Here is a 25,283-nt window from a genome sequence, read left to right as displayed (position 1 = left end):
ATGTATGCTTGCATTTGATGCTCCCTTAATGCTTTAAAAGGTTGTAGTCTTGTGCTCCATGTTTGGCCTCTTTTGTATGCTTCCATGCGTAGGCCACTTAGATGCTATCTAGGAGTGTCCTTAGCTTTGTTTAGGTCTGCCTTGGGACTACTTGATGTCCTCTTAGCCTTGTGAGGCTTGGTTGGTATGGCCATGGTTTAAGCCCCTTGGCTTACCTTGAGTTTCGGACATCGTTGCATGCTTAGTTTGTCGTGTTTACTTGGTTTGGCACCATTTATAACACGATTTCAGAGCTTAGTATGCATGCCATTAGTCCATGATTGTCCTCCCTTTTAGTGTGCTTAAAAGTTGCCGTTTGATGCTTAGGAATTGGATCATGTATGCATACATGCTTGTATGTGCATTTGGCCCCATTTCCATAACCTTTGGCCACTGTTTGGGCTTAGTAGAGAGCTGTCCACCTTGGTATGAATCCATTATTCGCGTGTTGTTGCATGCTCGCCTTGTGTGTTGTTGAATACTTGGCCTACCGCATGTGTTGCATGCTTGAATCATAGTGCATTTGGCATGCATTCTCATCTTTGTTTTGATTGCTTAACATGCCACGTGTTTTGCATGTTGCCATTGCATCTTGCATGCTCAATTATCTTGCATACTTGTTATATGCTTTCCATGCTTGCCACATGTTCATGTTGCCTACTTAGTTTCCACGCCTAGGGTGCATTGCATTGAACATGCATGCCTTGCCTCTTGAAATCAAGTGATAGAGGTTGGGCCTTTATGGGCTTATTTGGTTTGCATTTCATTTGACATGAAAGTGCACAACTTGGTTTCTTGGGCCATCATGCATTGAAATGCACAATTGGTGGTCTGGGAATCGAGTACTATCCCCCTTTGAGTTATAAACATGATAAGGGGTGTATTGATGTACACATTTGCTTGAAATGCATTGTCATGCCTTGTTTTGCCATCTGTTGCTGTCAAAACAGGTTCTGCAGGAAGCTTTGGCCAGTCGATTACATCAAATGCCGACCGACCAATTATTGATGGCTGATAACTCCATATATGATCGACGACCACTTCTATTTGGCCGGTGACCATTCCTCATGGCCGGTGGCATTCCCCAGTGTTCATAAGATATACCTTGGGAATTGTGCCATTTTTAGAGGAGCAGAGCAAGGAAAACAGAGGCAGCTTGTGCATGGCATTAGATTTTCGGGCGAAGCCAATCCGAGCACGCGTGCATCCCTCTTCCCGAGGCCTTTTAATGCTTTCCTTAGCTTAATTGATTTGTTAATTAATTTGGTGATCTGTAAATTATTTAATTAGCTTGTAAGTTAATTAAAGTGTATTATTCTTTTGGTCCCTCCGAGCGAGGGCGAATTTGTAATAAGTGTGGGTGCGTGTGTGCATGTCTTCCAACCCTTGCTTCTTTCTCCCTTTTACTTACCTGCTTTAATGGTTAGTATTAGGCCATGTTTAATTTAGCATACCTTATGCTATGCATGCATGCATCATTCATCAGTCTTGCATGCACCAGGCTCGGCACATCATGGTAACCGCATAGTATTTCAGTCCCAAACTTGAATACGTGCATCGAGTTGTCGCATTTCACATGTCATCCTTAGATTAGCCGAGCCTGTTCTAATGACATTCAGTATGCGATGCATTAGCCATTTGTTAACTTCAACTAGGATCATGCATGATTACTAACTAGTTCATTGCTTTGGCACGGAGTACGATATAAGTATTTATGCTTTAGCATCTTCCATGCATGTGAGTGTTGCTGTAGACACCCCATTTTTGACCGTCCTCAAGACTTGGACGTCACCGTTTGAACACTCGATGATTATCCATGTTTGTGTTCGTTGGAGTTCCCGGAGGTCTCGGCTCGCGCGCCTTGCCTCAAGATCTCCGAACTTAACCGTTTAGTGTCTGGTTTCACACCAAACACTTGTGTTTTGCCTTGGAGGGGCAGGGAATGCCTTGTGAGGCATCCCCACACATCACTGGCAGTAGCTAGAGGTCACCGGCTGGTTTTTGCTGCCATCGGCACTATTTGTTGCCGGTCGGCACTTTTTTTTGCAGGTCGGCACTATTTGTTGCCGGTCGGCACTCTATTTTGCCAAGATGGCCTTTTTGGCCGGCCGACTACTGTGCATCTGCTTTTGCAGATATTTTAAGACAGCTATCTTGCTTTTGGATCCCCTCCATACACGTGTATGGAGGGATCTCCCTCTTATGAAGCTTGTCTTGTAAGCTTTACAAGACAATAAGCTCTATAAGAGAGAGCTTTGTCTCTTGGCTTTAGGGTTAGAGACTTTAGACATTTTAGAGAGAGAGAAGACAGAGGAGAGCTCTGGTTTTAGGGTTAGGGTTTGATACATATCCTATCTCTCTTTCCCTCTCTTTAGTGTTCTAGGTGTTTTAGTCCATACTATTGCACACAAACACCTAGTGTTTCACCTTCCTTTGGCTCTTGAGGTTCTAAGGGGCTGATTTTGGTGTTTTGGTGTTGGATTAAAGCCAAGGAGGGCCATTGGAGCATCATTGTTGAAGAGGTCTTCAAGGGTGAGAATCTTACCCCTTTTTACCCCATTTTTGCATCTTATTTTTACCTATCTTTGAACTGTTTTTGTGCTTAGTGTATAACATAAAAAAGTTCTATTTTTTAGCCCTCTTGATTGTTTATTAAGAGTGTTTTGTGGTTTGAGGGTGTTTGGCCCCTCTTAAGCCTTGTAAGGCCTCATTTTGTGCTATTTTGTGCAAGTTTCAAGACTTTGGTGTTTGGGCCTCTTCACCACTGAAATCTTGAGGGATTTTAGTGGTGGAGATGGTGCCTTGAAGTCTCCAAAAGGGGAGGGTCACCCCCTCTCCTTGTTGTCCTTGAAAAGGACCATTTTTGGCCTCTTGAGGGAGCACCTAGCTAAGCTTCATGCTGACCATGCCTTAGTTGTTTTTTGTGGTTAATATGTCATATTATACCCCTGTTTTAACTTGGTTTTGGTGCACAATGCATGCTTAGCATACCTACCATGTAATGCCATGTTATTGCCTCAATGTGCCTTAGGTTGTTAGCCCTTGTTAGAGCATGTTTTAGGTTTGGTCTTGTGAAGGTCTTGTGCATATTTTGCCATGCTAAAGGTCTGTCCATGGTTGTTTGGGTCGGATTTGGCATGCATTGCATAGCCCCCTTGCATTCCGGCTTGTTGGCCTCAAGTGTGTGAGTTTGTAGCATGCACTATTTGCTTCATTCTAATGATTTGGCATCATTTATAGCATAATTTCAGACCTTATAGCATGCTTGTATGTTTGCTTTGGACACCTCCTTGAAGCTTTGGAAGCTTGACTTGCATGCCCCATGTTTTGGCCTTTGTGTATACTTTTGATTTTGAGCCACTTAGATGCCATCTAGGGGGTCCCCTTTGCATGATCTAGGTCTGCCTTGAACCTATTTTAGGTCCCCTTAGCCTTGTGAGGCTTGGTTGGTTTAGTCATGCTTCAAGCCCCTTTGACTTGCTCCAAGTACTTAGGCCATTTGTTGCATGTTTAGCTCGACTTGTTGCTTGGTTTGGCACCTTGTTTTAACATGATTTTCAGAGCTTATGTTGCATGCTAATTGTCCATGATATCCGTCTTCAAGTGTGCTTGAGAGTTGTCCAATTTGTGCCTAAGTGTTGACCTTAACATGTGCATGCGTGTATGTGTATTTTGGTCCTTTATTTTGGTCATTTTGGCCACCGTTTTGGGCCTTATTAGAGCTGCCCAAATCATGTCTAAATCCATCTTGCCATTAGTTAGCATTGCCTCATGTTTGCTTGCATGCTTGCATAAGTGTCTTGCCATGCCATGTCGCATCCTTAGCTTGTATGCCTAGGTTGCATTGCATCTTGCATGCATGCCTTGTTCCTTGAGTTGGTGATAGGAATTGGGCCTTGGATTGTTTGTTTTGGTTCGCATTTCATTTGACATGAAAGTTGCATACTTGATCACTTGGGCCATCATGCATGGAAATGCGTCATTGGTGGTTCGAGAATCGAGACACATGCCCCTTTGAGTCACAAACATGATAAGGGACATGAATGGTGCATATATGTTTTGAATTGTGCTGCCATGCTTTGCCTTGCCCTCTGTTGCTGTCAATTGCAGATTCTGCAGGAACACTTTGCCGACCGACGGTGTCAAGTGCTGACCGGCAATCCCTTCTCTGCTGACAGTTCCATTCAGCCGGTGGTGTTCCCCACTGTCCAAGGAAGAAGCCCTGAGGTTTTGGCAGCCTCCAGAGGAGCAAATGAAGGAAAACAGAGGCAGCCTATGCATGGCGGTGCGTTTCCGAGCAGGACCGAGCATGCATTGCATCGAGCTCTCCTCCCGAGGCGGTTTACTGCTTTTCCTAGATTAATTAATTTGCTTAGTTGATTAGGCAATTTGTAATATTTAATTAGCTTGCGTAGTTAATTAATTTGTAATATTTATTCGGTCCCTCCGAGCGAGGGCAAATCTGTAATAAGTGTGTGTGAGTGGAGTGTATGTCTTCCAATCCCCACTTCTTTCTTCCCTTTTACTTACCCGCTTTGATGGTTAGTAATAGGACATGTTCAAATTAGCATACCTTATGCTATGCATGCGTGCATTCATTCATTTGTCCTGCATGCACCTGGCTCGGTACATCATGCTAACTGCATTTGTACTTCAATTCAAAATTGAATACGTGCATCAACTGATCGCATTTCACATGCCATGTTTAGGTTAGCCGAGCCTATTCTAACTGCATCCTGCATGTGTTGCATTAGACAATTTACATGAACTAGGACATGCATGTTTGCTAACTAGTTTATTGTTTTGGCACGGAGTACAATGTAAGTATTTTCGCTTTAGCATCTCGCATGCGTGTAAATGTTGCCATGACAGTATGCTTACCATGTGGCTAAATGCTTACGTGATATTACTGTTTGAATGCCCGTGGGTGGAGGTTGGATTGTTTGAGTTGGAAAAACTCGTTGAAATCCGTATTTTAGCCTACTTGCGAGTAGCAAATTCCAAAGCGCTTTTCAAAACCGGACGGATATGCAATGCTTATTTCCAAATTAGGCTATCTAATCTATACTTGTTTGCTGTGCGCATAACATAGTAATTCTAGGCTAACAATTGGATTAAGAACACATAACATTTTCAAAATCGAATATCATGGTTAGTAGAGGCCGGTCTTTGAACTGGGCAGAAGGGGGTGCTCATAGCTGACCTTCCCCGATCGTACCCAAGCTCCCGAGACGAGACAACTCCGGTGATGACGGACATGTGGCCTTCGGCACCGAGTAAGGGTTTCCTAAATTTCCCCATTAAAAAATATTTAGGTGGCGACTATGTATCTGTCAAAGCAGTCCATGTTTGGCACTTCTTTTCAAAAATCTGTTTCTCAAAACGATTTGTCGGATTTGGACTCTTTGGTTCAGATTAAGAACCGTGACACAAATCGAGTCCGAGCTGTAGTAACCCCACAAATGAACAGAACGGGAGCTCACCCTCCCGGGGCGTTCGGGGGACGTCTACAGTTTCTGGCGACTCTGCTGGGGAGTTTAGAGAGCTTGACTCGAACTCGTGATATCCTGTTTTGATTTCATTTATATGTCTCTTCGCATTGCATGTGCATTGGTGCGCCTAGGAACACAGTGTTTGCCATCTGCCATTCCTGAACGGTTTGCCAGAGGCTTGTCTTGTCAAGGCATGACCGCAAGGCTGACTGGCTATGGGCTCTGACAGCATGGGAACACAAACCCCAATTTTTACCGGGGCACCCTTTTCGACCATTCGACCTAGTGCATATTCGGATCCATAGTGACCATTCCAAGTTAGGACAGGCTGCTTACCCGATATTAGGTTGTTTGAAAACTGCTGCGTGCATAGTGAAACCCTAGCTCCTGACGAAATAGGACAGGGAAACCCTACCCCAACATAAGGGTGTTTTGGCTCTCTTTACCTGCTATGTGCTTTTAGAATGTATCTCTACAGGAACGTGCATATCAGTTTGCAAGATTGAGTATTAGGCCTGAGGGCATCAGTATCAGTTTATAAGAATCAGTTATCTGCGGGTATCAGGTTCAGTTTTGGGACAGTGATTTCTGGGAACAGTGATCAGCAGTAGAGTACAGTTGTTCAGCTACATCCGTGTTTGATCTGTTTGGGCTGAAATGCTGTTTGTTTCTCCTTTCAGTTCAGAGTGTCCAGAGAATTGATACAGAATAGCTAGTGCTCTCCCTTGCCGAGGCAGGGCTTATGATGACGCAGAATTTAGAAGAGATCGTAGTTATGACGGCTGCATTGGAGTAGGGGATCACTCTGCAAAGTGAGGCCAACACTGATGTGTAACATCCACCCAGGTCTCCTGTTGTGCACCCGGTTTGGGCTCCCCAGCTATACCAGGCTCGCGAGCCTACTACATTTGAACTGATGGGGATGATAGGTGATCTCCAGAGGTCTGTGGCGGATCTCGCCTATGGAATGTCAGCTTCACCTCCAGCCGCACCGTATGCCGGGAGTTTTGTACCCCAGGAACCCCCGCTGTTGGGGCGAATTGTGATTGAACTTAGCCAACCGGAGATGGCCTCCAACTATGGCAATGACATATCAACATCGACTCAAACCCCCGATCAGGCTGAGGCTAGGGGAAAAGACAAAATGAAGGTAGATGCCGATCCCATTGAACAACTGCTGTGGGCAGTCGAGGCTTTGAAAGTCGGGGGGACGAATAAGCAACAGATATCCGCGGTTGTGGCAAAAACTGTGGAGGATGCTTTCCCCACTCCACCTGAGGGTAGTTCAAGCCAGTCAGAAAATCGGGATAGGCCCCGTCATGCCAAGACAGTTCCTCCTATTACCGCCCCTGCACCCGGGAAAGATCAGAAAGCTAAAGTGGCGCCTGCCGACCCTTTCGCTTGTGCGGCTAGTAAGAGCGCTCAGACTCCAAAGTACCTGCCCCGGGGGCGCAGGACCTTTCATGCTCTCTATATGCCTCTATCCAAGGCACTTCAGATCCTTGCCGAAATGGGGCACCTTAAACCCTTGGAGCCTCGGCCTCTCCCGAAGAATCTCCCTGCCACACATGATGCTGCTCAGTACTGTGCGTACCACCAGCAGACAGGCCATGCTACCGACAATTGCTTCCGCCTCCGTCATGAGGTGCAAGATTTGATTGACAACGAGGTTATCCTCCCGCCCACCTCAGCCAAGTCCGTTACCACTCAGTTATTGGATTTTGAGGACACAGATACTGCAAGTATGTAACCAGAAGATGAACCACCTGCGGGCGGCATCTGGATGTATTTTGAATATGGCGTTTGGCACGCATTTTTGAGTGGCTGTGAACGCTAGCTTTGTAAACCCTGGCTTGGGTATCGAGTCAGTCTTTTGTTTTGAGTCTGTCTCTTTGTCTTGAGTCAGTCTTTTTGCTTAAAGGTCTGTCTTGTTGTAGCGAGTCGGTCTCCTTTGTATAGAATACTAGGTGATTCCGGGGTTGTTGCCTCGAACACCGTTTTGTCTTGTAATTACCCGTTTTTGTTTGTGAGTCTGTTTCTGCCGAGGGGCCAGTTACACCAACAAATCTGAATGGAACAGCTGTTGCTATCTCACTTTCATGCTTGCTTTCAGCATAAGTGCCAGAGAATTTGATTGGGCTGACAGTACATCTCGTCTGCTCTCTTGTGCGCCAAACTCATTGCATTAACCTAAGTTTCTCAAAAAAAAAAAAAAAAAAAAAAAAAAAAACCTCTTTTGAGCACTGCGGTGATAAAAACAAAGAGGAAGGAATTCCTCGGGATTTGCAAAATTTTGATCATTTTGAGAAAAAGAGAAGCATGCTAAGCCTTTCTATGAATGAAACCATGCTTGTCGGCGTGAGTACTGAGAAGGATCCTGGCTTGATCCAGATTGGTTCCACACTATCTTCGGCGCGAGCGAATTGTCGCTTTCTTAAAAACTTTCAAAAACAAATGTTTAACGCGGCCCTGTGAAGACCTGTGTGGAATCGCTCTTGAGATTGCGCAGCCTAGGATCGCTCCCAGCCTCAAGATTCAACACCGTTCGTTTTCGAACCTTGAACCCGTTCAGAAAGTTCAACGGTCAAACGTCATGCAAGGTCTGTGTGGCCGGATCAGGAGCAGCCCTCGAGCAGGAGGCATCAAAGCCGAATCAAAACGAGTAGATCTCACCAGAAAGAGCTCGTGGAGCAACCATGATGGAGTCTCCTACAAATCAGTGCAACAACCGTTCTCCTAGACACAGAGAAACTTCAACTTCAAAAAAACCATTTGGCATGGACTTGTTACACTTTTACCCTTTGAGAGACTCGCTGGGCCGAAAACCCGGAAGGGCGACCCAGGCAAAAGTTAGAGCAAGAGAAAAATACAAAAAGAAAGCAAAGAAAAACAAAAACAAAAAAGAAAAGAAAAGAAAAGAAAAGAAAAATGCGGAAAAGAAAAGAAAAAGAAAAGAACAAAAGAAAATGAATAAAAAGAAGCTCGCGAGGTCGAAAACCCGCATCGGGCACCTTGGCAAAAGTCGGAGCCTGAAAAAGTGAAGGTTAAAATACCTGAGTGTACCTTAACAAGAACTACGTAAGGCTTGATTCCCATGTTTGGGATACGTAGGCAACTTCATCCCGAAGTCCAGCCCCCAACGCTGTCATAGCGTCTCAGTCTATGCAATGGTTTTGACTTCATCCCAAAGTCTAGTCACCAACACCTTCCAAGGTGATTATGTCCATATATCTGTTATGACCGTCTTCGTCATCTCTGTGTCCAAGAGTTCGACCACCGCCAATGAAGACTGTCTGCGGATCGCTGCGGCACTGCGGCATCATCCAAACAAGGGGCAACTTTCCGTTGCCACCAGTCGTCGTGAGCCGCCATTCAAACCAGGGGCAACTTTCTGTTGCCGTGCGGCGTTCTTCAAACTAGGGGCAATTTTCCATTGCCTCCGATCCGAGGTTGCGCATCTCAAAACGTAAGTGCCATGCTTGTTGAGCATCAGCCGTTTGCAAAAATAGTTTTTGAAAATTTTTACTGAGGTTGACTATTTTCTCGAAAACTATTCCATTTTCCAAAACTGGACCATTTTCTTGGACCCAAAAAGGAAAATTTTCAGTGTTTACAGCCTGACTTGCATGGTTTTCAAATCAAAAATTGAACAAGTACGTTAATCCGACTCTCATCTTGATCAAAACTGTTTTAGTAGAAAGCAAAAACAAAAATGGTCAAAGTGATGAATTAGGGGCGCAGTTGAGTTAGGTGTTCTGTTTCTCCCCATCATCAACGTACTTGCCAGGAGGGCACTCTACCCACCAGAAGAAATACCTGTGAGCTAATGGCATCGGGCATGAACCCACAACTTCTTATTCATTCATTAATCACCCTGGGGAGGGACGAAAAATGAGAGAATAAAGAATAGAGAGGTTTAAGTTGAGAGAAAAGTAAGAAAAAAGGGTTTTAAGAGAAAAACTGAGCCTGAGGGCCGAGTGATGTGAGAATCACAGATTAGGGAAACAATACCCAGAGAAACTGGCTCCTCGTGATCTGAGGTCCCCCGTATTCGTTCAACACACCTGTGTGTCGTGTCTTTTGTTTTGTTTACCTCAACCATTGTTTTAGGTCTCCCTCGAGCGTGTCTCGTTGTGTTTTAGGTCGTGTACCTCTTTGCTTGAGTCCTCCCCGCTGTGTTCAGTTGTAGGCTCGATACCCCGGTTTGAAAAACCCTCATTTAATTTCAGAATTGTTTATACCCAGAATGCTGTGCCATTCTCTACATTGGAGCATGCTTCAACTCCAACCGGTTCCGTCTTTGAGCTCCGTCTTGTCAGATTGGGCTATTTTGTTTAAAGTTTGCTGTGTGCAGAATGAACCGAATGCTGTGTTATAGGCTGTATGCAGATTATTCCCCAATAGAGTAAGGGCTGTGTGTCCAGAATCAGGCAGTGGGTTGCTTGGGTTATTTTGCTGTTGGCTGTTTAATTATCTGATTATTACAGTGCAAGTGTTCAAATTTCAGACAACCAATCAATTTCATTCACATTGAGGTGTAACATGATGGAATGCGATGCAATACATGAGATATGTAAATGTAACACTTTTTAAGCAAAAATCTGTTCATTTCATAATCTTTTTCAAGTACAAAGTTTTGAGGAAAACAAAATCTGCCTGCGGTAGTACAAAGTATCCTGACTATCAAAAAAGAAAAGTACAAGAAAGAAAGAAAAACAACAAAAACCAATGTCAAGCGACTCTAGGGGCCATCAGTCTATCCTGGTCCTCTTCCTGGACGAGGGTCCAGGAGCATCATCAGCATCGTCGTCAGAGCCCGAGCTAGAACTGCCTCCGGTCTCCTCCTCCGACGACTCGGACTCCGCCTCTGCCTCCGCCTCTGACTCCTCGTCATCATCATCATCCAGGACTGGAGCTCGTGAGCTACTCCCGACATGAGTGCGCCCCGCCTTGGAGCGGGGGAATACTCCGCCCTCCTCATCTCTCCCTCGGATAGGGACGGAAGGTCCAGCTGGAGCACCTCCTGCCATAGGAATCTGAAAAGGAGGCTGAAAAGGTACACAAAAGGCAAATGCATCAGTATGTCGTGAACAGTTTAACAGTGCAGAATGCAGTGTATGAGTATAGTGTGAGAATGCCATGGGCAGTTTAACGGTGCAGAATGCAGTGTATGAGTACAATGTGTGTATACTGTGTGCAGTTTACCAGTGTAGAATGCAGTCTATGAGTACAGTGTGAGAATGCCGTGAGTAGTTTATCAGTGCAGAATGCAGAGTACAGTGTGAGCAGTTTACCAGTACGGAGTACAGTGCAGAATGCAATGAGTGCAGTGCGTCAGATGTTGTGAGATCAGTGTGTCAGGTGTGATGTCATGCATCAGATTATGTGAAGCAGTATATGAATGGTTTGAGGCCAGTGTCAGAAGAACATACCGGAATGCTGTAGAGGTCCAGGAGGCCAAAAGTCCGCTGAAGCATCCCCATCATGGAGGCATTCATCTCCAATGACTGCCGGGTATACCCAGAAGAAGCCTGCAAAAGTATCAGATGCATCAATATTCTGTGGAATATCAAATAAACTGAAATGAAATGACTGTACAAAAATACAGTAATACATACCGGAGGCAAGTCGGGGACACCGACAAACTCGTGATCAGCCGGCGGAGGGGCGAAGGGGATCTGATAGGTCGCCCCACCCTGCCCCCGAAAAGTCAGTATAGCAGGCAGGGCGGGCCAACCAGCCCCCCGTCCTCCCTGAGCTCTACCCCTGCCACGGACTCGGGCCCTCCTCGAAGCTCCCGCTCCTGCCCCAGCCGCTGGCGCCACGGGCCTGGCCCCCTCTGCTCGACGGCCGCCGCTCAGAGGTCGCATCAGGTACGTCTGCACGTACTCTCGGTCGTCGCCGATACCTCTGAAGCGGGCCTCCTCCCAGCCAATAGTGAAATCGTCCATCTGTTCGGTCGTGAGCCCCTCGGTCTCCCTCATATCCGCAGGAGGGTGAACCGGGACTATCTGCTCAGGTAACCCTAGGGTCTGGCGTAGGAAACGCTCCCCCAGGTACCAAGCCCGACAGACCGGGCCCTCCAGCAAGATCCGGAAACGTGAGGTCTCATCCGCACCGGCAAACCGGTCCCGCGTCGCCGCCGGCAACGGAGCCCACGGCTGCCAAGTGATCTGAAAATGACATGCAGTTTGTTATCTACTGTTTTTGAAATATGCAGTGGAAAGGCGAAGCTTAAATAAACTGCAAATAAAACATACCTCGGCGGGGGTAATGGTGTCGAAATATCGGCGGAAAAAGCCGAATGTCTCTCGTGGCCGCCGGGTGCATCTCCCGTCAAAGCGGCGTGAAAAGGGGACGACCAGAGGAGTCTTTGTGACTGGTACGGGAGCGAGCCTAGGAAAGTAGGCGTAAACCCACAACTGCAAGATAAATACCAGTGCATTTATCAGATAAAGCAGAGTATAGAGTAAAAGTAAAAATGGCAGAGCCGTGTGTTGTGCAGTGTATTGTGTATGTGTGTACCGTGTGTACAGTATACAGTCAGTGTAAAGCAGAATGTATGTGTGTGCCGTGTATACAGTATACAGCAAGCATAAAGCAGACTACAGTGTGTGCAGTGTACAGAGTACAGAAAATATAAGGCAGAATTGAAAAGCGAAGAAAAAATGTACCTCCCAAGCCCGCCAATAGCCTCCGAGCAACTGGCCGCTGCCGCGGGAAGCTGAGCTCATGTATCCATAGAGGGTGGCCAGAGCGGCGCCACCCCAGTCGTAGTGCAAAATGTCCCAGACGTCCACCAGTGCGCTGAGAAGGCAGAGAGGCATGGTGTTCGCCCGGTCGGCGAAGATGGTCGTCCCGAATAAGAACATGAGGAAGCCGCGGGCGTACCTCTCCTCGGCCTCCGGAGTCATCGGAGTTGCATCAACGAGAGTAGGCTGGACCCTAAACTGTACCTCGAACCAGGAGTACCGCACAAAACCTGGGCGAGCGACAGGTGGGGCCTCCCCCAGCAGATGAACCTGAGCGGCAGTCCACTCATCCATGTCGATATCAAAGGGGATCGGATCACCCCCTACCCCGATGCCTGTGAGCATCGAGAAATCGTAAGGGGTCATCGTCATGTCCCCTACTGTGGAGAAATGAAATGAATCGGTGGTGTCCCACCACCTCTCCGCCAGAGCGGCAAGTAGAGGTCTGCACGTGGTAAGCCTGGAGAGTCCTCGGCAGAAGGCGCCGAAGCCCGCCTGGTCCACTATGCGACGGACCGCGTCAGGGATCTCGTCGTACCACTCCCGAGCGCCAGTGTTCCCATACCCGCGGATGGTATGGGAATCCTCCTGTAAACAGAAAATAACAATGGCAAGACAACATTCAAAATGCAGTTCTAAGAAGTATACAAGTATAGCATGCATGCAAGTTTAACAGATTTTGACAAATACCGGGTGCCGGTGTGCTTACAGTGAACTACAGTGTGTGATGCGTCAGCGTGTTCGGATGGTTCAGTACAGTATAGCATGAGTGCAAGTTTGACAGGTTCGAACAGCTATCGGGTATCGGTGTGTATGCAGTGAAATACAGTGTGTTTGGGTGATTCAGGGCCAGTGCAGTGTGTGTGCAGGTGTCAGTTTCAAGCAGATATCAGTTGTGTGTATGTTTACAGTCAACTACGGTATACGGCATATCAGCTAAAGCAGTTAAAGAGCATAAATAAGCTACGACAGTTTTTGTGCCCTACATTGCAGAAAGTAAAGTAGAGGAAAGAGAGTTACCTCGGAAGTGCCGAAGGGCAGGTGGGAGGTAGGCTCGCGCAGCAATAGCTCGGGTGGCACGTGCCTCTCGAAGCTCCGAAACTGGCGAAGTCCGTCGGGGGGTAGAACATAGATCGCCGGCCGGTAGGTCGCCGGGTCGAACGGGCGCTCGCTCAAAGGTAGAAGCTCGACCCCGGGATCCATCTCGTGATCCGGGGGAGTCCCGTCGCGTGGAATGTCGTCCGCCATGTCAGGAATGATGGGAAAATAGCCGGAGGAAGGAAAACCGGGGTAGAATACGAAGAGTCAACCGAAAGGTCAACTCCCGAGAAGGTCGAAAATGGCCGGGAAGGCCGGAATTTGAAAAGGCACAGAAATCAAGAGGAAAGCTATGAGAACAAACCCCGAAAAGGGGGGAACGCCAAACGAGGCACCGAAACAAAGTTTTGTTCGGATGAAAATGTCCGAAACGCGAAGGAAATCGCGAATCCGACGATAAAATGGGCGTAGAACGCGAAGAAACGGGCGAAAGAGGAAGGGAAAATGCTCTAGAGAGAGAGAGTAAGAGTTTTCGGCGCAAGGGAAAGTGAGAAAATAGGGTTTGAAACCCTATTTTAAAACACCCGAAGTGAAATGTCGAATCTGCCCCGACTCAGCAACTTTTTTCCGGTCGGCAATGTTTTGTGCCGGCCGGCAGTATATTGTGCCGATGGAGTTATTCTGCAGCCGATGGACAGCCGGTGGATTCCCCTCCCGGCCGGTGGTGTTCCCACAGCCTTGTTTAGGCCATGTGAGTAGTTTTTGGTCTTCATAGCTCAAGAAAGTGCAAGAAAGTGCATCTCCGACGCTCAACCGACCTCCGTTTTGACCTCGGGTCGTGTCTTCTGTGCGTGGCACTCGAATTCGTGCAAGGTGTATCCTTTTGTATCCTTTTAGATTTTACGAAATTCAAAAGTTGCCCTATGTGCATCGCACCTCCATCACACTGTTTTGTGCATTGCATATCACTCGCGCTGTTTAGCGCATCGCACTGTTTTGTGCATTGCATTTCAATCGCGCTGTTTAGCGCATCGCACTGTTTTGTGCATTTCAAAATCACTCGCGTTGTTTAGCGCATCGCACTGTTTTGCGCATTTCAAATCAATCGCGCTGTTTAGCGCATCGCACTGTTTTGTGCATTTCAAATCACTCGCGCTGTTTAGCGCATCGCACTGTTTTGTGCATTGCATTTCAGTCGCGCTGTTTAGCGCATCGCACTGTTTTGTGCATTTCAAAATCACTCGCGCTGTTTAGCGCATCGCACTATTTTGTGCATTTCAAAATCACTCGCGCTGTTTAGCGTATCGCACTGTTCTGTGCATTGTATTTCAATCGCGTTGTTTAGCGCATCGCACTGTTTTGTGCATTGCATTCAATCGCGCTATTTAGCGCATCACACTGTTTTGTGCATTGTATTTCAATCGCGCTGATTAGCGCATCGCACTATTTTGTGCATTTCAAATCACTCGCACTGTTTAGCGCATCGCACTGTTTTGTGCATTTCAAATCACTCGCGCTGTTTAGCGCATCGCACTGTTTTGTGCATTTCAAAACCACTCGCGCGGTTTAGCGCATCGCACTGTTTTGTGCATTTCCAAATCAATCGCGCTGTTTAGCGCATCGCACTGTTTTGTGCATTGTATTTCAATCGCGCTGATTAGCGCATCGCACTGTTTTGTGCATTTCAAAATCACTCGCGCTATTTTGCGCACCGCATCGCACTGTTTTGTGCACCTTACTTGCATCTTGCATGCATCCTCTCGCGCTCTCTTGCGCACCTCACTTGTACTTGTTAGTACATTGCATTGTTTTGAATATAAACCGGCTTCACGTAGCGTATAAGTCCAATTTTCAAAATTTTGCATTCCGTGTGGCATGCGTGTCACACTTGTATCATTTTTGCATCTTATGAGGCATGCGTGTCTCATTTGTTTCATTTTGCATTCCGTGTGGCATGCGTGTCACACTTGCATCATTTTGCATCTTATAAGGCATGCGTGTCTCATTTGTTTCTTTTTTCATTCCGTGTGGCATGCGTGTCACACTTGTATCATTTTTGCATCTTATGAGGCACGCGTGTCTCATTTGTATCATCTTGCATCATGCTTCATTTGCATCGGCATGCGTGTCACATTTTCGCTGGTATGTGTGTCGTCATTAGCATTAGCATGCGTGCCTCATTCTTGCATTGTCATGCATATTACACGGTCTGGCGAGACCTTAAGCACGCGCGGTCTGGCGAGACCTTAAACACGCATGGTCTACGAGACCTTAAATCCTTGGGAGGTGCGAAACCTCCGGTGCATTGATGTGCACAGTTTTTCGTGGCATATAAGTCCAATTGTATCAGTTTGCATTCCATGTGGCATGCGTGCCTCATTCTTGCATTGTCATGCATGTTGCTACGTTGGTCTGGCGAGACCTTAAACACGCACGGTCTAGGAGACCTTAAATCCTTTGGAGGTGCGAAACCTTCGGTGCATTGTCATGCATACATTTTGCATCCCGGTCTAGGAGACCCTAAATCCTCTGAAGGTGCAATTCCTTTGGTGTTTGTCGTGCCCGAACGACTTTCGGTGGTCTGGTAAAGCCACCTACCTATGTTTGCGGTGCGTTCCTAGCAGACCAACTGGGACGGTGGAAACTAGAGTTCGAACGGCTTATGCCTAGAACGCAAAGGTTCGGGAGTTCCGAGACTAAAGTCTGGTTTAAATACCCAGAGGTGTACCCTCAGCTTGAAATCTGTATGGAAGCCCCATAGATTGAGGCAGCATGTCGGCGCCTCAGTTCTGGATACTGAACCAACCTAGTATATCGCCCTGTTGGTAAGATAGGGAAAGTTGCAGTCATAGTCATTGCATCATAGTGCATTGTCATGCATTTCCATTGTAGCTTGCATGCATCCACTGCATTTTCCCCAGTAGATCGCATCATACTGCATTGTCATGCATTTTGTAAATATCCATTCCATTGCATATTTGTAGATATTGCATTGTAGATTGCATGCATTCATTGCATCACCATCCGCCCATGGCTCGTGCCTTCCCATGATTGAGCTTGGTCTGGTATGTGCCCTTACTTTTCACGTTAAAGCACAGTTCTACATGTGTACGCGCCTATTCCACGCTGGTATGTTGGTTTGAGGGTTGCAGCACCTTTTCTGTGTTAGACATGGCTCGTGTGCGTACATGCCTTTCCTAGGCCAGATTTGATTTGGCCCGCGTGCCATATCCATTGCATCGTAGTTTGCATGCATTCATTGCATCACCCTCCATCTGTGGCTTGCGCCTTTCCATGTTGAGCTTGGTCTGGTATGTGCCCTTACTTTTCACGTTAAAACACAATTCTGCATGTGTACGCGCCTATTCCACGCTGGTATGTTGGTTTGAGGGTTGCGGCACCTTTTCTGTGTTAGACATGGCTTGTACGAGTACATGCCTTTCCTAGGCAAGATTTGGTTTGGCCCGCGTGCCATATCCATTACATCGTAGATTGCATGCATCCATTGCATCACCTTCCGTCTGTGGCTTGCGCCTTTCCATGATTGAGCTTGGTCTGGTATGTGCCCATACTTCTCGTGTCGAAGCATAGTTCAGTAGACCGTTCTATGTTAGACATGGCTTGTACGCGTACATGCCTTACCTAGGCAAGATTTGGTTTGGCTCGCGTGCCATGTCCATTGCCACCTCCCCAACATATCCATATATATATATATATATATATTGCATTGTAGTGTAATTTTTGCATCCGGCATTAGGATCATTGTCCTTTCTCCAGCGAGTTGTTTCCCCACTTATGTCAATCCCCCCCAATACTTGTTCTTGTGTCTGTCTACAATGTTCATAGTTCAGTTGACCGTTTTATGGTAGACAGACTTGTTACCTCCATCAATCTATTTGACACAGGTGTGGTTTCGAACCAATCGTGATTGGATCGTGATTCAATTGCTTTGCATATAGCTTGCATTGTTTCAATTGCATTGCATCTTCATTTGCATTGTTTATACATTGTTTTGTATATATTGCATATCATTTTGCATCCATTCTTGCATTATCATGCATGCTGCTAACAATATTGTACCTGTTAAGTTTGTTTTCTTTCCAGGCACGATATTGTATGTACGGTTCATTTGAGGCTGGTGTAACCAGACGAGCCGCATAGGTATTGTATCCTCCGAGTGAGACGTATTGAGAATTGCATAATTCTCTTACATCCTTTCTGCATTGTAGTGTAGTTTGGTGTATGCCAGCTTAAAACTGTCGCATGTTTGCTTCATTACATCTTTCTTTGCATGATCATAAGTTATGCTCGGCTCTGTGCATTGTCTTGCATTTTGCCCCTGCCTTCGGGCGCATATCTTGTTTGTTTTGCATGTTTGTCTGAGTCTTCGACCTTGTCAAAAATGGGTCGTCTCTGGGCTATGACATTCACTCCCGTCATTGTTATGACTTTCGAGTTCTGTCAAAGAGGGGCAACTGTAGACACCCCATTTTTGACCGTCCTCAAGACTTGGACGTCACCGTTTGAACACTCGGTGATTATCCATGTTTGTGTTCGTTTGGAGTTCCCGGAGGTCTCGGCTCGCGCGCCTTGGAGGGGCAGGGAATGCCTTGTGAGGCATCCCCACACATCACCGGCAGTGGCAAGAGGTCACCGGCTGGTTTTTGCTGCCATCGGCACTATTTGTTGCCGGTCGGCACTTTTTGTTGCAGGTCGACACTATTTGTTGCCGGTCAGCACTCTATTTTGCCAAGATGGCCTTTTTGGCCGGCCGACTACTGTTCATCTGCTTTTGCAGATATTTTAAGACAGCTGTCTTGCTTTTGGCTCCCCTCCATACACGTGTATGGAGGGATCTCCCTCTTATGAAGCTTGTCTTGTAAGCTTTACAAGACAATAAGCTCTATAAGAGAGAGCTTTGTCTCTTGGCTTTAGGGTTAGAGACTTTAGACATTTTAGAGAGAGAGAAGACAGAGGAGAGCTCTGGTTTTAGGGTTAGGGTTTGATACATATCCTATCTCTCTTTCCCTCTCTTTAGTGTTCTAGGTGTTTTAGTCCATACTATTGCACACAAACACCTAGTGTTTCACCTTCCTTTGGCTCTTGAGGTTCTAAGGGGCTGATTTTGGTGTTTTGGTGTTGGATTCAAGCCAAGGAGGACCATTGGAGCATCATTGTTGAAGAGGTCTTCAAGGGTGAGAATCTTACCCCTTTTTACCCCATTTTTGCATCTTATTTTTACCTATCTTTGAACTGTTTTTGTGCTTAGTGTATAACATAAAAAAGTTCTATTTTTTAGCCCTCTTGATTGTTTATTAAGAGTGTTTTGTGGTTTGCGGGTGTTTGGCCCCTCTTAAGCCTTGTAAGGCCTCATTTTGTGCTATTTTATGCAAGTTTCGAGACTTTGGTGTTTGGGCCTCTTCACCACTGAAATCTTGAGGGATTTCAGTGGTGGAGATGGTGCCTTGAAGTCTCCAAAAGGGGAGGGCCACCCCCTCTCCTTGTTGTCCTTGAAAAGGACCATTTTTGGCCTCTTGAGGGAGCACCTAGCTAAGCTTCATGTTGACCATACCTTAGTTGTTTTTTGTGCTTAATATGTCATATTATACCCCTGTTTTTACTTGGTTTCGGTGCACAATGCATGCTTAGCATACCTACCATGTAATGCCATGTTATTGCCTCAATGTGCCTTAGGTTGTTAGCCCTTGTTAGAGCATGTTTTAGGTTTGGTCTTGTGAAGGTCTTGTGCATATTTTTCCATGCTAGAGGTCTGTCCATGGTTGTTTGGGTCGGATTTGGCATGCATTGCATAGCCCCTTTGCATTCCGGCTTGTTGGCCTCAAGTGTGTGAGTTTGTAGCATGCACTATTTGCTTCGTTCTAATGATTTGGCATCATTTATAGCATAATTTTAGACCTTATAACATGCTTGTATGTTTGCTTTGGACACCTCTTTGAAGCTTTGGAAGCTTGACTTGCATGCCCCATGTTTTGGCCTTTGTGTATACTTTTGATTTTGAGCCACTTAGATGCCATCTAGGGGGTCCCCTTTGCATGATCTAGGTCTGCCTTGAACCTATTTTAGGTCCCCTTAGCCTTGTGAGGCTTGGTTGGTTTAGTCATGCTTCAAGCCCCTTTGACTTGCTCCAAGTACTTAGGCCATTTGTTGCATGTTTAGCTCGACTTGTTGCTTGGTTTGGCACCTTGTTTTAACATGATTTTCAGAGCTTATGTTGCATGCTAATTGTCCATGATATCCGTCTTCAAGTGTGCTTGAGAGTTGTCCAATTTGTGCCTAAGTGTTGACCTTAACATGTGCATGCGTGTATGTGTATTTTGGTCATTTTGGCCACCGTTTTGGGCCTTGTTAGAGCTGCCCAAATCATGTCTAAATCCATCTTGCCATTAGTTGGCATTGCCTCATGTTTGCCTGCATGCTTGCATAAGTGTCTTGCCATGCCATGTCGCATCCTTAGCTTATATGCCTAGGTTGCATTGCATCTTGCATGCATGCCTTGTTCCTTGAGTTGGTGATAGGAATTGGGCCTTGGATTGTTTGTTTTGGTTCGCATTTCATTTGACATGAAAGTTGCATACTTGATCACTTGGGCCATCATGCATGGAAATGCGTGATTGGTGGTCCGAGAATCGAGACACATGCCCCTTTGAGTCACAAACATGATAAGGGACATGAATGGTGCATATATGCTTTGAATTGTGCTGCCATGCTTTGCCTTGCCCTCTGTTGCTGTCAATTGCAGATTCTGCAGGAACACTTTGCCGACCGGCGGTGTCAAGTGCCAACCGGCAATCCCTTCTCTGCCGACAGCTTCATTTTGTGCCGATGGCCATAACACACTGCTGGTGACAATTCCATTCAGCCGGTGGTGTTCCCCACTGTCCAAGGAAGAAGCCCTGAGGTTTTGGCAGCCTCCAGAGGAGCAAAGGAAGGAAAACAGAGGCAACCTATGCATGGCGGTGCGTTTTCGAGCAGGACCGAGCATGCATTGCATCGAGCTCTCCTCCCGAGGCGATTTACTGCTTTTCCTAGATTAATTAATTTGCTTAGTTGATTAGGCAATTTGTAATATTTAATTAGCTTGCGTAATTAATTAATTTGTAATATTTATTCGGTCCCTCCGAGCGAGGGCAAATCTGTAATAAGTGTGTGTGAGTGGAGTGTATGTCTTCCAATCCCCACTTGTTTCTTCCCTTTTACTTACCCGCTTTGATGGTTAGTAATAGGACATGTTCAAATTAGCATACCTTATGCTATGCATGCGTGCATTCATTCATTTGTCCTGCATGCACCGGGCTCGGTACATCATGCTAACTGCATTTGTACTTCAATTCAAAATTGAATATGTGCATCAATTGATCGCATTTCACATGCCATGTTTAGGTTAGCCGAGCCTATTCTAACTGCATCCTGCATGTGTTGCATTAGACAATTGACATGAACTAGGACATGCATTTTTGCTAACTAGTTTATTGTTTTGGCACGGAGTACAATGTAAGTATTTTCGCTTTAGCATCTCGCATGCGTGTGAATGTTGCCATGACAGTATGCTTACCATGTGGCTAAATGCTTACGTGATATTACTGTTTGAATGCCCGTGGGTGGAGGTTGGATTGTTTGAGTTGGAAAAACTCGTTGAAATCCGTATTTTAGCCTACTTGCGAGTAGCAAATTCCAAAGCGCTTTTCAAAACCGGACGGATATGCAATGCTTATTTCCAAATTAGGCTATCTAATCTATACTTGTTTGCTGTACGCATAACATAGTAATTCTAGGCTAACAATTGGATTAAGAACACATAACGTTTTCAAAATCGGATATCATGGTTAGTAGAGGCCGGTCTTTGAACCGGGCGAAAGGGGGTGCTCATAGCTGACCTTCCCCGATCGTACCCAAGCTTCCGAGCCGAGACAACTCCGGTTGATGACGGACATGTGGCCTTCGGCACCGAGTCAGGGTTTCCTAAATTTCCCCATTAAAAAATATTTAGGTGGCGACTCTGTATCTGGCAAAGCAGTCTATGTTTGGCACTTCTTTTCAAAAATCTGTTTCTCAAAACGATTTGCCGGATTGGGACTCTTTGGTTCAGATTAAGAACCGTGACACAAATCGAGTCCGAGCTGTAGTAACCCCACAAATGAACAGAACGGGAGCTCACCCTCCCGGGCCGTTCGGGGGACGTCTACAGTTGCCATATTACCATGTTTACCATGAGGCTATATGCTTATGTGATATATCTGTCTGAATGCCTGTGGGTGATGATTGGGTTATCTGAATTGGAATAATGCCTTGACTATGAGTTTTAAGCCCACTAGACAGTGGCAAAACCATCTTTTTCTAAGCCCACTTAAGGATGGCAAAACCTGCATTTTAGCCTACTTGCGAGTAGCAAACCGTTTTCAAAACAAACATGAAATACTTTGTCCCAATTCAGGCGACTTAGTCTATACTTTTGTGCTGTGCGCATCACATAGTAAATCGAGGCTAATAACCGGAATAAGAACAAATAATGTTTTCAAAACTAGATATCATGGTTAGTAGAGGCCGATCTTCGGATCGGGCGAGAGGGGGTGCTCATAGCTGACCTTCCCCAATCGTACCTAAGTTCCCGAGCCGAGGCAACTTTGGTGATGACAGACACGTGGCCTTAAGAAAACGAGTCAGGGTTTCCTAAATTCCCTCAAAATAAAATATTTAGGTGGTGACTCTGTATCTGGCAAAGCAGTCCATGTTTGGCACTTCTTTACAAAAATTTGTTTTCCAAAATGATTTGCCGGATTTGGCCTCTTTGGTTCAGATTAAGAACCGTGACAATTTGAGTTCGAACAGTAGTAAGCCCAAATAAACAAATTGGGATTTCCCTCCCGGGATGTTTGGGGACGTCTACAGTTTCTGGCGACTCTGTTGGGGACTTAGAGAGCTTGACTCGAACCTATGATATCTTGTTTTGATTTCACTTGTGTGTTTCTTTGCATTGCATGTGCATTAGTGCGCCTAGGACACCGTGTTTGCCGTCTGCTATTCCTGAGCGGTTAGCCTGAGGCTGTGTGCCATAAGGTTGACCGGTTACGGGCTCTGTCACGATGGGAACACAAACCCCGATTGTCACCGAGGCACCCTTTTCGACCATTCGACCTAGTGCATATCAGAATCTGTAGTGACTATTCCAAAACTAGGACAGGTTGCTTACCCGATTTTAGGTTGTTTGAAACCGCTGCGTGCATAGTGAAACCCTAGCTCCTAACAAAATAGGACAGGGAAACTCTACCCCAACATAGGAGTGTTTTGGTTCTCATTTACTTGCTATGTGCTTTTAGAGTGTATCTCTACAGGAACGCACATGTCAGTTTACAAGTTTAGTACCAGGCCTGAGGGCATCAGTATCAGTGTTTTGGGGAATTGGTTATATCTGCGAGTATCAGATTCAGTTTTTTGGGGCAGTGATTTTGGAGAACAGTGATCAGTAGTAGAGTACAGTTATTTAGCTATGTCTGTGTCTGTTCCATTTGGGCTAAAATGCTGCGTGTTTTCTCTTTCAGTTTAGAGATTTAGTACAGAATAACCAGTGTTCTCCCTTACTGAGGCAAGACAGATATCTGATCCATCAATCAACCGGTTGCGTCAGTCACCGTTCAACTTCAGCGAACTTATGATGACATAAAATTCAAAGGAGATTGTCGTTATGGCAGCCACGTTGGGCCGAGGAACCATCTTGCGGGATGAGCCCAATGTCAAAATACCACATTTGCCCAGGTCGCCTGCCGCGCGCCCGATCTGGGAGCCCTAGTTGTTTCAAGCTCGTGAGCCCGCCGCGTTTGAATTGATGGGAATAATAGGCGACCTCCAGAGATCTGTGGCCGATCTGGCCTATGAAATGTCAGCTTCGCCACCAGCTGCACCATATGCCGGGAATTTCATACCACAAGAGCCCCCGCTACTGGGACGAATTGTGATCGAGCTCAGCCAGCCTGAGGCTGTCCCAAGCTATGGCAATGACATGTCAACAACAATCGGGTTCCGCTCTGATATAGCAACCCAAACCCTCGATCAGACTGAGGCTAGAGGTAAGAATAAAGTGGGAACAGATATTGATCCCGTTGAACAACTGTTGTGGGCAGTTGAGGCTTTGAAAGCCGAGGGGATGAATAAGCAGCAAGTATTCACAGTCATGACTAAAGCTGTGGATGATGCTTTCCCCACTCCAGCCGAGGGCAATTCAAGCCAGGCAAAAAATCAGGATAGGCCCCGTCATGCCAGAACAGTTCCTTTCGCTCCCAACCTTGCACCAGGAAAAGATCAGAAAGCCAAGGCAGTGTCTGTCGACCCTTTCGCTAGTGCGTCAAGCAAGAACCCTCAGACTTCGAAGTACCTGCCTTGAGGGCGCAGAGTCTTTCACGCCCTCTACATGCTTTTGTCTAGGGCATTTCAAATTTTGGCTAAAAAGGGGCATCTTAAACCCCTCGAACCTCGACCTCTCCCAAAGAATCTCCCTCTTACATATGATGCTGCCTTGTACTACGCATACCACCAGCAAACCGGTCACAACACCAACGGTTGTTTCCGCCTTCGCCACGAAGTGCAAGGTTTGATCGACAATGAGGTCATCCTCCCACCTACCTCAGCAAAGTCTGTCACCACTGTGTTGTTGGACTTCGAGGATACTGCAAGTATGTGATCAGGGGTTGGACCACCTACGGGCGGCGCTCGGTGCATTTCAGATGTGGCGTTTGGCACGCACTGTGGGGAGCATTTGCGAATGCAGTTTTATAATTTCTGTCTCGGGTGTTAAGTCAGTTCTTTGTTTTATTTTGGGTCTGTCTCATTGTCTTGAGTCAGTCTTTTTGCTTAAGGGTCTATCTTGTTGTGTCGAGTCAGTCCCACTGTATAGAAATCAGGTGATTCCTGGGTTGTTGCCTCGAATATCATTATTTTGTTTTGTAATTATCCTTTTGCTTTCTTTTGAGTCTGTCTTTGCTGTGGAGCCAGTTGCAACCATGAAATATGAATGAAATGGCTGTGGCTATCATGTTTCAGTGCTTATTGCTACTTTGAGCTAGTTGTGCCAGAGCATTTGAATGAAATGGCGGAGCATCTCACTTACTCTTCTGCACCTCGAATTCATTACATTGACCTAAGTTTTTCAAAACTTTTTTAACACTGTGGTGATAAAAACGAAGAGGAAGGAATTCCTCGGGATTTGCAAAACTTTAATCATTTGAGAGAAAGAGAGGCATGCTAAGCCCTTAATGATTGAAATCATGTTTGTTAACGTAAGTACTGAGAAGGACCCTAGCTTAATCCAAATTGGTTCTGCACTATCTTCAGTGCGAACGATTTGTCGCTTTCTTAAAAACTTTCAAAACAAAATATTTTGCGCAGTCCTGCGAAGACCTATGTGGAATCGCTCTTGAGATTGTGCAGCTTAGGATCGCTCTCAGCCTCAAGACTTGAGCCCTTGCTTTCAAACCTTGGACCCTAGTTCAGAATGTTCAACGGTCAACTACAACATGAGGCCTTCGTGGCCAAATTTGAAGCAACCCTCGAAGAAGAGGCCAAGAAAATCAGATCAAGAAGATCAGACCTCATCAGAAGAAGCTTGCAAAGCTAAATCAGAAGCGCCCCTCGAACTAGGGGCAAAAATGTCTGATGTGCTCGAAGAGTCGAAGATGGATCTTTCCGTAAATCAATACAACAGCCACTCTCCTGAATACGGATGGCTTCAAAACCCTAAAACCATTTGGCATGGACTTGTTACACTTTTACCTTTTGTGAGGCTCGCTAGGCCGAAAACCCGGAAGGGCGACCCAAGCAAAAGTTAGAGCAAGAGAAAAATACAAAAAAGAAGGAAAAGAAAAAAAAAAGGGAAGAGAAAGAAAAATGCAAAAGAAAGAAAAGATGAAAAAAGAAAAAGGAATGAAAAGATACAAAAAAGAATGGAAAAGAA

Source organism: Camellia sinensis, chromosome 10, assembly GCF_055761805.1.
Source record: "Camellia sinensis isolate YWXY chromosome 10, ASM5576180v1, whole genome shotgun sequence".
NCBI classification, from domain to species: domain Eukaryota; kingdom Viridiplantae; phylum Streptophyta; class Magnoliopsida; order Ericales; family Theaceae; genus Camellia; species Camellia sinensis.
Note: the sequence above shows the minus strand (reverse complement) of the source record.